Source organism: Vulpes vulpes, chromosome 11 (assembly GCF_048418805.1).
Source record: "Vulpes vulpes isolate BD-2025 chromosome 11, VulVul3, whole genome shotgun sequence".
In the NCBI taxonomy this organism is placed as follows: Eukaryota; Metazoa; Chordata; class Mammalia; order Carnivora; family Canidae; genus Vulpes; species Vulpes vulpes.
The window spans coordinates 84,690,210-84,706,235 of NC_132790.1; the positions used below are offsets into that span (position 1 = coordinate 84,690,210).

At 39.4% G+C, this 16,026-nt stretch overlaps 1 long non-coding RNA gene across 1 annotated transcript; it reads left to right on the plus strand.

Moving 5' to 3' along the window:
* The first annotated feature begins 10,762 nt into the window (after window positions 1-10,762).
* On the plus strand, window positions 10,763-12,733 carry LOC140594461 (uncharacterized). Its single transcript, XR_011995280.1, has 2 exons — window positions 10,763-11,320; window positions 12,373-12,733. It is a non-coding gene; the product is annotated as an uncharacterized lncRNA (long non-coding RNA).
* Window positions 12,734-16,026: the final 3,293 nt, after the last annotated feature.

Below are 16,026 nucleotides of genomic sequence, written 5' to 3' on the forward strand. Positions count from 1 at the left end.
CTGAATTCTTCATCTGTGGTCTTGAAAAGTCTGTGATTTTTTTCAAAATCACAGGCTTGTATTTGTCACTCCCAGCACAGATTGCAAAGTAGCTTTCAGCAAAAGTTAAAAGAAACAAAGAGCCAGTAAAGCAGTTTAGCTCCATAGAAGAAAAATGCTCCTGACAAATCAAGTATTTTGTTGCAGACCCATGCCGGTTTTCTTTATTTATTTGAGGGTCTGACGTCCTCTCACAAATTACTATTTTTTCCATCTGCTCAGCCTTTCTTCTCCAGGACTGTCTTGTAGCTCAACACCTCCCATGCTCAGCTGCAGTAATGGATGCACAAGTCACTCATCACTTGCAGCTCACCCAGCCTTCAGTTAGTTAAGGGCAGTCCTCGAAACATCTGTCTGTAGGCACCATCTCCATTTTGCAGAAGAAACTAGAGCTTTGAGAAATTAAATGATGTGCTTTCAGTCACAAAGCCACTCAGAAGTGGACCCGAAACTCACCCTTCCTAGTTTGAGACTCTTGCTCCCACCCCACCAAGCCTCTCCTCCCTGGTCCCCCACATGCCTTTCTTTCAAGTCAACACATGCTTTCTCCAGAACTCTTGGGTCCTTCATCAGTCACCTCTGCAGCAACTACTAATTCCTTAGGATTCCTCTGCCCTGAGTTTGTTTCGTCTTTTGTGTCTACATCAGGCTTCAGATTATCATTTTGGTTAACCCCTTGGGTGTTATAGTCAGACTCTCAAGACCTGAATCCTGGCTCTGCTCCTTGCCAGCTGTGGTACTTCTCTGCATCTTGCTTTCCTCATCTGCAAAATGGATATAGAAATAGTACTAACCTCACAGGATTGTTTTGAGGATTAAAAGATGTTATGGTTGTAAAGTGCTTAGTACCATGGCACATAATAAGTGTTAGCTATAATTTGGGATTTATGATTTATTTTCTTTCACTTTTTAAAATCCCTTTCTCCGTATGTTTTTTAAGGTGAATGAGAATAACAGCTTAGGCTGTGTTCTTAGGTTGTGTTCTGCTCATCTTTGCAAAGTGGCATCATACTTTTTCTTTTTAAAATGACACAAATAAATAAAATAAAATAAAATAAAATAAAATAAAATAAAATAAAATAAAATAAAATAACACAAAGAGAATCCCCAGGGTTCCTCCCCTTCTCATGAGGCCACAGCTTGCTCATCATTATACAGTTTGTTTTCTTCATAGCATAATCAGGAGTAAAAACACAGTTTAGGCATGTTTTAATTGACAAATCTTGTCTGTTTTGTCCAAGTTATATTGAAAAGAAAAAACTCTTTCCTACTTCAGAAACACTGGTCTTTTTGCTAGTCGGGAATTGGAAATGGCAAGGGGAATTTCAGTGAGTTTCTCGACTCTGAGATCAGAGAGAGAACATTATCCAGCTCCTGCTGTTCTCGGATCCAGCATCTCCAGTGCCTTCTGCCTTCATCACAGTCGTTTTGGGTAACTGCATCTGTGCAGGCCCCACCCTCTTTCTGTGCTCCCTGAGTCTTCTTTCCCAGAACCAGCCTCTGCTAGCCACCCCCACCCCCATCTGACCTCCATGCTTTTCTCTTCCTCTTTGCCCAGTGCAGCCTTCTCTCTCTCTCTCTCTTTCTCTCTCTCTCTCTCTCTCTCTCCCCAGCTTCCCTTCTTTCTTTCCCTTTATACCTTTATTCATTCAACCCATAATCATGAAGTACCAGTTACATTCAAGCACTTTTTGGCACTAAGAATTCAGAGGAGGATGAGGCCAACCCTTGAAGACTACTGTCTCCCTTTCATGATAGGAATGAATACAATACCTGTTTTGAAATTACCTGTACTTTATTTAGCTCTGTCTAGTTTTCTGCCACTTACTACTTATATAACTATGGGCTATTTACTATTTACTATACCTCTCAGGGTTAGCCTACTCATCAGTTAAAAAAAGATTAAAATAGCAATCCCAACACCTCACCAGATGTGTTATTAGGATTAAATGAGATAACAAGGAGGGTGCCCAGCCTGGTGCCTGGTGCATATTAAATGCCCAGGAAATGTAATGATTGAGTTGTATTCACATGGTAGAACCCAATGGGGGGGGACTTTTTTTTAAGTAGGTTCCATGTCCAACATGGGGCTTGAACTCACAATTGTGAGATCAAGACCTGAGATCAAGAGTCAGATGCTCCACCAACTGAGCCACTCAGGTACCCCAGGAACTTCTTTTCTTAATCCAGACTTTTCCTCCTTTCTTTTTTCCTTTCCCATGATATTTAAGCAGCAAGGCCCTGTATATTTTTTAAGTCGATTATCTATTCATTGTTTATACAATGATTCACTTCAGAATATCTCCAAGCTTCCATAAACCCAGTGAGATGTCAGAATAATAAACAAGAGAGGGGTTGATCCACATCTTCAGGGTCAGTGGAGTTTCGAACCAGATAGAATGGGGGAAAAGCATTTAAGAACTTACTAAGTTTTAGAGTGGTCTGCAAGTAACTAGAGTTTTAGAAGTTCAGAGCTAAGATAAATCTTTGAGAGCTTTGAGATCAGCCTCACATTTTCATATAAAAAAAAAATCAAGGACTGGGGAAGCAAGGTGCCATGGTCAAAGCCACACATGGGGTCAATGGCAGAGCAAGGTCTTCTGGTCCTACCCTTAAGTGAGATGAATTTCACATGCTACAAGGACAATGGATGAAAAAATGAAAAGTTTAGTGCACTTTTTTTTTAGCCTTTTTAATACTGAATATTTTTTATGCTGTACTTATATAGTGGCCTCCAATGGAATGGCCTATAGGCTTTCGTGATGGCCAAGTGGATGTAAACTCATAATAATGAGCACTCTTACTACTGATAGCTCAACATAATTACTGCCTTCAATTGACTGCCCACTCTATGTTGGGGGGGCTTTGTGTTTGTCCTCTCATTTCATCTTTTCTCCCACTCACTAGAGCAGATGTTATTCTGCCCTGAGGAAATTGAGGTTCTGTTATTGCTCACAGCACTATCAAACTCAGTTTGATACTGAGATCTGTGTGCCTTCAGAGAACATGTGCTTTTCCCTGTGTCATGCTGCTCACTTTGTGCTTCTTGAGAGAGTGACAAAGAAGGGACAGAATGTGGAAGAAAGGCCCAGAGAATGAGGAAAAGGAAGTTCTGTGGAACTAATAGGAGAAGGCTTCTGGAAGAAGTAAGTTCATAAAAAATTGAGGGAAAGTGTAGAGGGGGAGAAGGGAAGTATGACAATAAATAAAAGCCATGTTTACAAATGATTTTTTTCATATTTGCTCTTATGTTAAATAATTTTTTAAGGTTTGTTGACTTAATTTAAGAATGTAAAATGAGGTAGGCTGCTGGGTGGCACAGTCATTGGGTGTCGGACTCTTCGTTTTGGCTATGGCCATAGTCTCAGGGTTGTGGTCTTGGGACTGTGGAGTTAAGCCCCATGTCAGGCTCTGTGCTCCGGGCAGAGTCTTCTTGGGATCCTCTTCCTCTCCCTCTGCCCCTCCCCCTCATGCTCTCTCATTCTCTCTAAAATAAAAAATAAATCTTTTTTAAAAAAGAATATGAAATATTGCAAGGCTAACTGTTTAATTCACCAAAATCTCTTCCATTTATATGACATTCTTAAGAAGTCAAAAGTTTAGTTGCTAAGGGTCAAGAGTGGAGGGAGGTGTGGCTAACAAAGGGCAGAAACTGTTCTGTGTCCTGAGTGTAGTAGTGATCACATCAATCTGTACCCTGTTAACATTCATACAACTGTACATCAAAAGGCAATTGTACTATATGTTCCTTTTGAAAATAAAAAAATATTATAAAATGAGGCACAGAAACTCACTGAAGAGCACTTAGGTTGTGTTCACAAAGAAATAAACCTATCAAGTTAAATTGGCCCCCTCTGATCTGTCATCTAATGCCTCTCACCAGAAAGCCTGACATCCAGCTGATCTTGCTATGGTACTACCTGAGGGCCAGGGGTGTGTTCTATCTAATTCCAGGCTTCAACTCTCCCATGGGCCCTACTGTCTGAGCCAGTAGGAACAAGAGTGGGTAGAGGTGAGAGGTCAGGTAGGAATGTGCATCTCATTAATAATGCAGATTTTTTTGTAAGAGGCCTCTATCACCATAGAGTATTTCCCCTAAACCCATTATCTTATGAAAATAAATATAGGTAAGCAGATTCTCTAGAACAAAATGTTACTCTAAAGTAGCATTAGACCCTCTTGCAACTAAAATAGCAACTGCTATCATTTACTGAATGCGTTCTCAGGTAATCAGGAGTTTTATTTATATGCATTGTCTCATTTTGCCCCCACAATCATTCTTCAAAAAAGGGAGGCCATTGCTTGAATGAGGAAACTAAAGCTCAGAGAGGTGGAACCACATGCACAAAGTCACAGGGATGATCCCTGTAGAACTACGGTTTTAAGACTCAGACTCCAAGACCTGGTATCCTTCCTCTGAGCTCCAGTAGCCATTTCAGCTGAGGCTATCAAGTCCTAATGAGGAGCCAGTCCTGCCCCAACTCGCCTACTCCTCCCACTTCTCACTCCTCAACACTGGCCACCTCATTTCCTACTATACCCACTTGGTCTCCTTCTGTCCCCCAGATATGAACCCACCCTCACCTATCCCCTTAAGAGACTTGTCCTTGTTGTGAGTCCATCTGTCCTCATCCTTCCCCTCCTACACCCTCTGTGCTCCAGGAACTACCTCCAGGAGCTTGGAAACAAGGAAGAAACACAAAGTCAAAAGAAGATGAGCTCCAGGTACTCCACATAACCGACCATTCATGCACTTAGCCTTATAGACCTTGTTATAAATGGTGGTGTGTGTGTGTGTTTAAGATTTATTTATTTTGAGAGAGAGAGAGAAAGAGAGAGATAGAGGTAGGGGCAGAGGAAGAGGGAGATAGAATCAAGCAGACTCCGCTCTGGGCTTGGAGCCCAATGTGGGGCTCCATCTCATAACCCTGAAATTACAAGTTGAGCCAAAACCAAGAGTTAGATGCCTAATCAACAGCACCACCCAGGTGCCCCAAAATGGTGGTCAGATTTTAGAGGCTTGAAATCAGACTCTTATTCTCTTTCTACTCATAGACATGAGTGTTGGAGGAAACCTCAGCCCTTCATCTTGTCCAAGCTCTAGGGACTGCAGAGATTTTTGTGGGCTGATATGGGAACCTAGTCATATATAAGTCTGTGTACCCCTGACATGTGTGCATCAGCAATGGGGAACTTGTTAGAAATGCAAATTCTCAGCAATGGGGAACTTGTTAGAAATGCAAATTCTCAGGCCTCTGCCCAGACTCAATGAATCAGAAACTCTGGGGGTAGGGTTTAACAATCTCAGTTTTAACAAGGCCTCTAGTGATTCTGAAGCATAGGATAGTTTGAGGACCACTGATTTAAACCAGTGCTACTCAAATTTTAACTTGCATAAATGTCACCTGAAGGCAGGGTTGCCAGATTTTAGCCAACAAAAATACAAATATACTTATGGGATAAACTTACATTTAAATTTTTTTATTATTTATCTAAAATTAGAATTGCCCTGAGCATCCTGTGTTTTATCTGGCAACTCTACCTGAGTGTCTTTGTGAAGTGCAGCTTCTGAATCAGTAGGTCTGAGGTAAAGCCCAAGATTCTGCACTTCTAACAAGCTCCCAAGTGCCAGAGCTGCCAAACCACACAGCTAGCAAGGTTCTAGAGCTGCTTGTTATATATAGATTCCTGGACCCTCCCTTAACCCACTGAATCAGAGTGTCTAAGGGAAACCTATACACTGAATATTGTAACCAAAAACGTGTTCTGAGTCACAATCATCCCATTTACAAACTTTGGAGAGACTTCCTGTAAGTTAAGATCTTACTCATACATGTAACTCTACATACACACACTCACATAAACACAGGTTAATAAAGCTGAGACAAGAATGGTGTGGCTGTGCTGAGAGGTAGGGCGGGGAAGAGAAGCTTGCTAAGGTGGATGGAGAACTTCCTGTGGAAGTAGAAGGCCAAGGAACTAGGAGGCTCAGTGCTGCTGTGGAGAAGTTGCAAAACTCCAGCGCTGTTCATGCCTTGGACCCACCAAAGACAACCATGTTTTTCTCAACATGGAAAATGCTAGTAGGTGCACTTGTTGAACCCTTCTTGTGTAAACAACCCTATAAATCATATTTCATTTCAGTTTATCCTCAAACAATGCTTTCAGTTGGAAATTCTTTCCCCCGTTTAGTAGATGAAGAATTCAAGGTTCAGAAAGGGCTAACATGTCTAAGGTCATACAGCTAGCATGTCCTGGAGTCAGGATGCGAACATAGGTCTGCTCCCAGAGGCCCTGTCTCCCACATGTCTCGCTCTACTGACACTCATTCTTGTGGAAGGTGTTAAAGCACAGTGGTGGTTCCAGGAGAGAGCTGGCCACTGCCATCTACGATTGCAGCCTCAGATTCCCTTCTTCAACATCCAGCTGGGCTGCTTGGTTCCGTCAGATGATGCCCCAGAGCATCACCTGCAAGGACTCAACCTGCTCTTCGACTCACTGGTTTGTTTCTCTCTGGGAGTGTGCCCTACACTGTGGGAGCTCCTGGAGAGGGCCTGACCACCCTCTTCATTAGGCCCATTAGCTTCCTCCTTTGGCTGCGGCAGGATTATCATGTATTTATTTTCGATGCACTTTTTTTCCTTTGATCCTCCAGAACAGCCACTTCAATTTAGGTTTCTACCTGAACATGATGAAATTCCAAGCATGTTCTTAACTCCATCCCAGGTTTCAAGGTGTATTTAGTTTAAAGAATTCCTCTCTATCCGAGGCAATGATATTGGTCTGAGCAGTGCCAAAGAGTTGGAGGTCCTAGACTCACTGTGGGTAAGACGTTAGAATTTCAAACTCTTAATCCTATTGATTCCTCGTCCTTTTGATCTTTTCAGCACTTGTCAGGAGAGTTGAGTTTGTGTAATTTGGAGGGGGGGCTGATAGGCTCTGGTTTTATTATGACCTATTTGTGTCATTTAATTAATAAGAAAAGCAGCAGCCAGCTGCCGAACCACTTAAGGATATCCTTGTAGCTTCTGCTGTTTCAAAGCCCGGGCAATTATTTGGGTTTTAGAAAAGTGACTGAATCAGATCATCAGCCCAGGGTGGATTTTGTTTTGCCTTTAAGCAAGCTCCAGTCATCCTTTGTAGGGTCCACGAGTGAATAGAATAACTAAGAAACACGCAGTTCTTTTCAAGGACAGGAAAGGGGACGAAAAGTAATATTTCCTGAGTGGTTAGGTTGTGCCAGGCACTTAACTCACTTAATCCTCTCAATAGCTTTAGGTAGTAGATCTTATTATCCCCATTTTACAGATTAGAGAGTCTAGCCTCAGAGGTTAAGAAACATGCCCCAAGTTCAAACAGCCAGAAAATGACAAGCCTGTCTGATTTCAAAATCATTGTGTTTTCACACTAGGGAGGTTGGACAATTTCTTAATGCATCCCAAAAAGAAGAAATTTTGTTTTTGTTCTATTGTTTCTGTGTTTTTTAAGGAATAAGATTTGTATTATTTAAAAGTACTGGGCTCTCAGTCCTCCAGACATAAAGACTCTCTAAAAACTCTGCTACTAAGTAGGAAATGTAAAGAGACCAGTGGAATAATATGGAGATCTGAGAAACAGCCCAACAGAAATCAATGGGGGGAGGGGGGAGGGATTATTTAATAAATAATGTTAAGGTAACTGACTTTCCATATTAAAATAAATATAAAACTAAATTCCTACTTTACCCTGTACATAAAAGCAAACTCCAGATGGCTTTTTATTTTATTTTTTTTAAGATTTTATTTATTTATTCATGAGAGACACAGAGAGAGAGGCAAAGACACAGGCAGAGGGAGAAGCAGGCTCTATGCAGGGAGCCTGACGTGGGATGGCTTTTTATTTTAAAGATCAAAATAAAACAAAACATTTTAAAGAATCTTTAAAATTATTGGAGGAAAATACAAGGGAATATCTTTGTAATCTTGGGGCAGGGAAGTCACAAAAAATAAAGGTAATGATGGGAAAGATTGATAAATGTGAATGTGATAAATCAGAAAATTTAAGTTTTTTTGTAGGAAAAAGGGCCTGCTTACAAATGTAAAAGAAGAGACACAGCCAGGGAGAAATTGGCAAGATACGTAACAACCAAGATTAGTATTGAGAATTTTAAAAAACAAAACAAAACAAAAAATTCCTGCAAATCAATACCCTAAGGCACACAGGTGTTTTTCTGTATGTTGGTAAATTGAACACCAATAAAAATTAATTTAAAAAAATAAAGAAACAGAATGGAAAAAAAATAAAAATAAAAATAAAAATAAAAAATAAAAAAATGAGGAAACGGAGTCACAGAAAAAAAAAACAAATGGGCAAAGATTATTAGAACAAGAAGTTCACAGAAGAGAAGTACACCCCACCCAGAAAAAAACTAATGAAAAGATGTTCCACCTTGCAGGGAAATTACAACAGAAATCATACAATTGGCATAAGTTAATATATCACTGTTAAGTATGAGTGAGAATATGGACCAATAGAAACTTTCGAATGTTACTGGTATTAGTGTATATTTGTACAGCTATTACGGAACCCATTTTGGCAATATCAGGTTAAAACTGGCAATGTGCATAATCACTCAGAAATCCATCTGCAGACACATGTCCTAAAGAAACTCTCAGGCAGATGCAGGACCAGCTCAACTGGGCATGTGTGGTCTTCAGTGCTCTGTCACCAGGAGGCCCCTTGCTTGGTTTAATGCTTGTCTTTCACCATCTTGATATTGTTAATACTTTCATTTGCTTAAAAGCAAATTGTGCTTTTAAGTGAAGTTAGATGGGACAATGGACCACGTCATGAGCAGAGGACATGGGTGCAACATGTATGCTCCCCTTCCTCTCCTTTCCTGCTGCCCCATTCACTAAAGGCATTCAGGATGCAGAGTGTTCACATGGTCACACAATCCCAGCTGGTGCAGGATGCCTGGAGTTCAGCAGGACTCAGAGCCAGAACTCAGTAAGCCTGTGACATGTGGGACTAAGTAAACAGGGAGCTGAGAGCCCCAAGAAGCTATGCTTTCCATCTGAACCAGAAGTTGCTTCAAAGGCAGAAAGAAAGCCTGAACAACCAAGGAACTCTGTCATTGTATCCTTTCTTACTCATGTTACTTCCCTATATTAACCAACCACTTACACTGAAAATGATGACATAGAAGGAAAGGAAAAGGGAGCAACTCAGTTCTTTTTCCCTTTGGTCCTTCCTTACTCATCAGTACACTGAAGGCAGAAAGTGTGGCTAGAAAGTTTATGAATCCACAAATGAAATACAAGCAGTTCAATTAGTTTTGTACAGTGTTTTCACTGATCTGGTAAGAGTGAAATTTTTATGCATATAAGAGCCACAAAATGCAAATCGAATCATTTCAGCGATTTCCCCAAAAGTGTTAAATATGATTCAGTTTGCATTTTAAACTTGGCATTGCACAATGGTAAAAGGTAAAATTCATGATAATAATTTACATTTTAATTTTTTTAGAACAACATCAGGATGGCAAATAAAAAACACCATGACAAGTCAGTGGATGCCTAGGTGACTCAGTCCATTAAGCAGCCAGCTCTTGATCTCAGCTCAGATCTTGATCTCAGGGTCATAATTTCAAGCCCCACATTGGTCTCCACACTAGGGATGGAGCCTACATAAGAAAACAAAAAGCCCACCATGACAAATTGAGAGAGAGAGAGAGATCGTGGAAGAAAGAAAAAGGCTTTATATTTTAGTACCTTTAATAGTACTTTTCCTCTATGTTTTGAACAGGGAGCAGGAGCCCCTCCACAATTTCATTTTGCACTGGGCCAGTGAATTATGTAGCCAGCCCTGTGTAGTTGCACATGGTAGTATGAACAAGAATGTCTGTATTGATACAATTGTAAAGATGAAAAAAATGGAAGTAATTCAATGTCCAGAAATAAGTAATTGGATAGACTATGGCATAGTCCACAGGATGAAATAAATCTATTGGCCAAATGTGTAGTTACATAATGGAGATCCAAACCAAGAATGGTCAAAAAACTGAAGTTGGAGAGCATTATACAAGATATGAGAGCCTGCATCTATATAATTTTATAAAGCACCCACAAAATTCATTATTTATGTGTACATTTTTGTATATAGTTAAGTATAGAAACATTGCCCAGGCATACACCAAGTTCATGATGATGATTTTATTTAGGGAGGGAGAAAGGATGGATCTAGCAAGAGGAAATGGAGGAGTTCATGTTTCTTTTAAACTTTGTATTTCTTTAAAAAAAATTACAACAAACACTATTTATTAAATTGAGTGCAGAATATATGGATTTGGTATGTCATTAGTAATTTCTATTTTTGTTTAATTTTTTAAAAATCCTCCCTTTTCAAAAGACAGGCCAGTCATGTCTCCCACTATCCCTTCATTCCAAAAGCAATTTCTGAAAAGAAAAATTTGCTGAAAATGCAGAATTGAGACTTCTATGCATATGTTTCTTTGAACAAGATACTAAAACATGATTCTACCTATTTGTTCATATGGGGAGAGATGGCAGAGAGGCCTGGAGTAAATCTCTTCAGAGATTTACCGTAAGTAAGTTTGTGAGTAGAGGTTAAGCACAGGCCATTAGCTAATCATCTGGTTGGTACAGGAAGATGCATACTACATCTGATTTCCAGAGTGATGCTGGTTTTTTTTTTTTTTTCTTTACTCTCATTAATCAACTTTTTTTTTTTTTTTTTTTTTTTTTTTTTTTAGGTTATGTGACTTTCATGTCTTAAAGTTGCAAATATTAAGTGAGACCTTTGGAACCTTCCGTTGTCTTCTGGAGGATCGTTCATTACATTATTGGCCTTGGACCAGGCCAGAACAGTGGTGATCCACTAATGAATACAGCTCCTCAGTCTGGCTCCCACACTGAGCTATAATAGCTCTTTAAACTCTGAAGGCTTGAGTTCCAATTGATTCACCATAGGCACAACATAAGATGGAAATTATTTTGGCTACAGAGGCATAACGTAGCCCTTTCATGTATAAGACCATTGCAATAAAAGGAAAAAGATAATCCAAGAAAGTGATGCCTGTTTTTATTTTTAATTCCCTTCCTTTCTAGATGCTGGCCTTGTCACTAGTAACTTGGCTGTTATTTGAGGCCCGGCCCTCTGGGAGTAACATGGTACTGATAATAGTCTCTGCAAGGTGACCCTCTCAAGCTCAACCCGATATCCTCTGTCTTCTGGCTCTTTCCCCGCCTCCATAAAGCCCCTATGACCAAACCATTCACAGGTAAGTACAGGGGGCCTCCACACCATTTTTAATTGAAATAGCACTTAATTGACAACCTGCACCTCTGTCTTTTCTACTCAAACCTCAAAACTTGACAAGGATTAAACATAACCATCATTTAAAGGACATTTCAAAATGTAAGTAGCTCTTATGTTGAAAGTGAAAAGAAAAATAAAAGCCTCTTTGTTAAAGTTAGTGGCATTTAAAATCATCTTGATAACTCACCAGCAACCCCTTTTCTATTCAGGTTGGTCACAAAGACAGAATTTATCTTTGCCAGATAAGCATGATATCTTATTCTAACTTACACAGGAAATAATTCACAACAATTAAAGCTTCTCTTGCTGACATTTTAGACAACCACAACTGACTTGAATTTTCTTCATGCTAATTGTTTACCCAATGGAGGGGGAGTGGCAACAGTAGGATCACTAGTAAAAATTGTGTCTCAAGGTGAAAAACTGATATTGAAAGGAGTTTGCTGAGTCAGGGAAACCTCTCCCTGTTTTACTGCTTTGACTCTGATGGCTCTGTGGCCAGGAACCCAGAACTTTATCAGCTTATATTATATTGTATCTGCACAAAAATCAATATGCAATTAACAATCAATTATTTGGACTCCTGAAGAGAAGATCACATACACACACACATACATACATCTTCCAGAAAATTTATAACCTTATCCATAAACTATTAATATTTGATTTTGGAATACATGCTGCAATTTTTATTTCAACCAAATTGTCTCCCTAATTGTATATAATTTAGACTAATACAAAAATTCATTTGCAAGGGGAAGAAGGGAAGAAGTCGGCTAGATGGTGGGAGGAGGGCAATCAGTCATGGAGAAATCAAATTTTCACCCTATACAATCCCCAAGGTTGATAATCTGCAAAGTGGATACTGCTTCATAATCAGAGAAGAGTTAATGTTCCTTCACTTGTTTATAGCATCTTTTGTTCCACTAAACTCAGATCAGTGTCAGGTGGGGATGGGAGTTGGGGTGGCAAGGTTGGGCAGGCAGCTGTGATTTCTTTGCTTCTACTTTGCAGACTGCACTCAGCAATACATGAGAGTTGTTAGAGACCAGGAGAGTCCATGCGGACCATGTGGCAAATCACTTGGAAGCCAAGTCCACTGTCACGGACATCCTAACACCAAGCTCACTTCTGCAACAAAGCAAAAATGTACTAATTGGATGCACAGATACTGATTACAAGACTCGCTCTGGAGACACAGACATACTTTGAATCTACTTGCTGCCCCACGAACACACTGGGTACAAAGGATGGTTTGGAGAGAAGCCCCATTTCTCTAATTGGAATAGCCCAGGCCTCGTTAGCAATGCAGATCATTGCTTTTCACTCTACTTCCTGAAATTAGCACATCATTATTAAATGATGTTTACTTTTATTTGTAGTGCTGCTTATTGTTTCCTCTAGTAGCTAGGTGTACCTTGATGTATCTAACCACTAATCATATATATTGTTTGACATTTAGTTTTTCTAATATTCTGGAATTACAGATAATGCTGCAAAGAATATTTTGCTTATGACCTTTTTTTTTCTGTTGAATGATCCTTTCAGAATAATTCTCATATGTGTTGTTAGGAGTTTAAAGTCTAGAAACATTTTAAGGTCCTTTGCATTTTGTTTTTTGAAAAGAATATTCCAATATATACTATCAGTAATGAGTGCTGCTGTCTTACATTTTGTTTAGCCTTATTTTGTATAATACCTTTATTTTTTTCATCTTTCAAGCTTTTATTTAAATTCTAGTTCGTTAACATATAGTGTAATGTTGGTTCCAGAAGTAGAATTCATTGATTCATCACTTACATATAACACCCAGTGCTGATCACAAGTGCCCTCCTTAATGCCCATCCCCCATCTAGCCCATGCCCTACCAACATCTCCTCAGCATCCCTCAGTTTGTTCTCTATAATGAAGAGACTTTTATGGTTTGCCTCCCTCTCTCTTTCTTTTTTTCTTTCTCCTTTCCCTATGTTCATCTGTTTTGTTTCTTAATAATATATTTATTTTTAAATTTGATCTCAAAGTTCCAGCCCTAGACTTCAGAGCCTACATTGTCACATTATTCGAACTGACTCTCCTATGTTCCTATGTGAATTAGAGCCCTTGTCAAAGGAGCATAGTGCTGTTTTTTTCCTGGTAATCACTCCCATTCAAGCAAAAGGGTCTAGAATTCTCCTTTCCTAATACAAAAGGAGGATTCTTTTCATAGAAAACAGAATCAATATGGCCTGATTTAGGGTTGCTAACGAATCCTTATTCTCTGGAGGTACACAGGAGTAGGAGGCTGGGGAGGGGGGCAGCAGCATGGATGTCTGAAGATACCAAGGACAATCTTGGCCTTTTAAAAATCAATTTCCCAGAATAACACAGAAGCATATGCACATACCCACTAAGCCTCCCAGGTGTTGAAGCACTGCATCTAGATCCCTGAAACCAGCCAGGGATCTATTCAGATTAAAAAGTGAAAAAGGAACCATATTTTTTCCATGATGTCCAGTGATACTATAATCATCCAAAGTAGTAGTATTATAGATAACTGATGTTTAAAAATTGTCTTCTGATAGATTAAGTCTTTGGCGTCAGAAAGGATACATTGGGCTATGTATGAGTTTGGCCTGAAACTTTCTTCCTAAAAGAAATCTCTGATTCCAGTTTGCTTTCTTGGCAAATGATACGAGGATAAGCCATAAGGAAACTTAATTCAAAATCAAAAGGACCCATAAGTTTCACTTGTTTCTTTCTCAAGAAGTAACCAGCACCAAGATATATAAAATTATAGTATTAATATAAATGCAATTCATAAATTGAAAGCTGACCCAGATTTCTATTGTCTGAACTTTCAACACTCTCTGTGCAACACTCTCCATTCCTGTGGTGGGTGTCCTTTAGCTTTTCACCAGTATCCAAAATGTTCTCTTACTTTAGGCTCTGCAGCAGCTGCCCAATGCACTTCAACATAATTGATAGGTACAATGGTGCCATCTTGTGGGCACTTGGAATGCTGTGACTTTACCCCAAAGTAAAGTTGCATTTTCCCAACTACAGGCACAAACGAGACTGTCTTCTTACTGCTCTTTCATTTCTAGGCTGATGGAGCTCCCAGATGACTGAAGATGTCAAGAGGGCTTGGGGTGGACAATTTGTAGGGCCCATTGGCCCTGTCTTGAGATCTTGAACAAGTGTTGGGAATTTACTGTTTGAGAGTTGTTGGAAAAAACCTATTTACAAAATATATATCAGACTTAATGGAATATTTTTTCCAGTAAGACAATAATGTGGCAACACTGTACCATGGGTGAGCTGGCATGCTGTGTGACTTGATTTACTCTTGTGAAAAATGACTGTATTGGACATTAGTCTCCAGAGAGAATAAGCTCTGCAATTTAACTTTTTAAATATGAGAACTATTTCCACTACTGAAACTCACCCATATCCTTTTGAACTTTGTGTGATTATACGTTCCAGTTGAAATATGTATTAAACTTCTCGATAGAACACACGTGGTTTTAGTTATACTGAAAAAAAAGTATTTGGGGGAAATGTTTGAATCAGCACAGAAATTACATAGTTTAGCAAATATTTAATAAAAATTAATTCTCTTGTAATTAAACTCTATCCTTTAAGAAGCTTACAAACTTTCTCTTCAATGGACATTTTTCTTATATGATTCAGCTGAAATGGCTGTTAGTGTCCCTTGAGGAAAAGAAAGCCATGTGCATGTAAGTTACTCCTAAAAAAGTTATTTGTTCAACTAAGGTGTGCTGTCCTTGCAATACTATCACTGTCAAAAAATAATCTCTGATCCTGTCTTCTTGGTGTGAATTCACCACTAGTAAAATTCTATTTTGAAATGCAAATAAGCTCTTCTTACTACAAACTTGTAAAAATGGCAAAACATCTCACAAGAAAAGATATAATTGTCACACAATTAGGTACCTAAGCAGGAATGTGGTGCTGGTGTTTTATTTTTGCTCCATTGCAATGATATATATTCAATGATGAGTCAGGATAGGACAAGATGGTAAGCTAGGGAAGGAAGTAGCTAATAGCACCAGATAGGGATGGCCCAGAACCCAGAACCTGGCAGAAGACAGAATGAACTTCCAAGGAGTCATTATAAGTCCTAAATAACTGTTTAGGAAGCCCTCTTGACTCCTTGGTTAAATTAGGTTAACCAGAACCCAACAAACTGCAGTTGCAAGCCAGAGTTACTTTTAGAAGAAATTTATGAAAATGAGTTTATAAAGAGGTGATGTCCTGGGGTCAATACGAATTGAGTCCAATTCCTTCAACCTTCTTTATTTCCCTACAGCACTGTACTTCCTGTTAATGTTTGTATTGACCACCCTGTGGCACTGTAGAATCCTGAATCATCAAAGAAAGATCCAATTATATTCTGTGATGACACCGACCAGAAAATTCAGTGGATTCATGTGTTACACAATGATGTTTTACAAATGTGGAAGTGACAGGATTTATCTGATCCACCTCAATTAATCAGAAACTTCAATTAAGGGGCAACTGGGTGGCTCAGTGATTGAGCATCTGCCTTTGGCTCAGGTCGTGATCCTGGAGTCCTGGGATGGAGTCCCACATCAGGTTCCCTGCAGGGAGCCTCCTTCTCCCTCTATGTCTCTGCCTCTCTCTCTGTGTCTCTCATGAATAAATAAA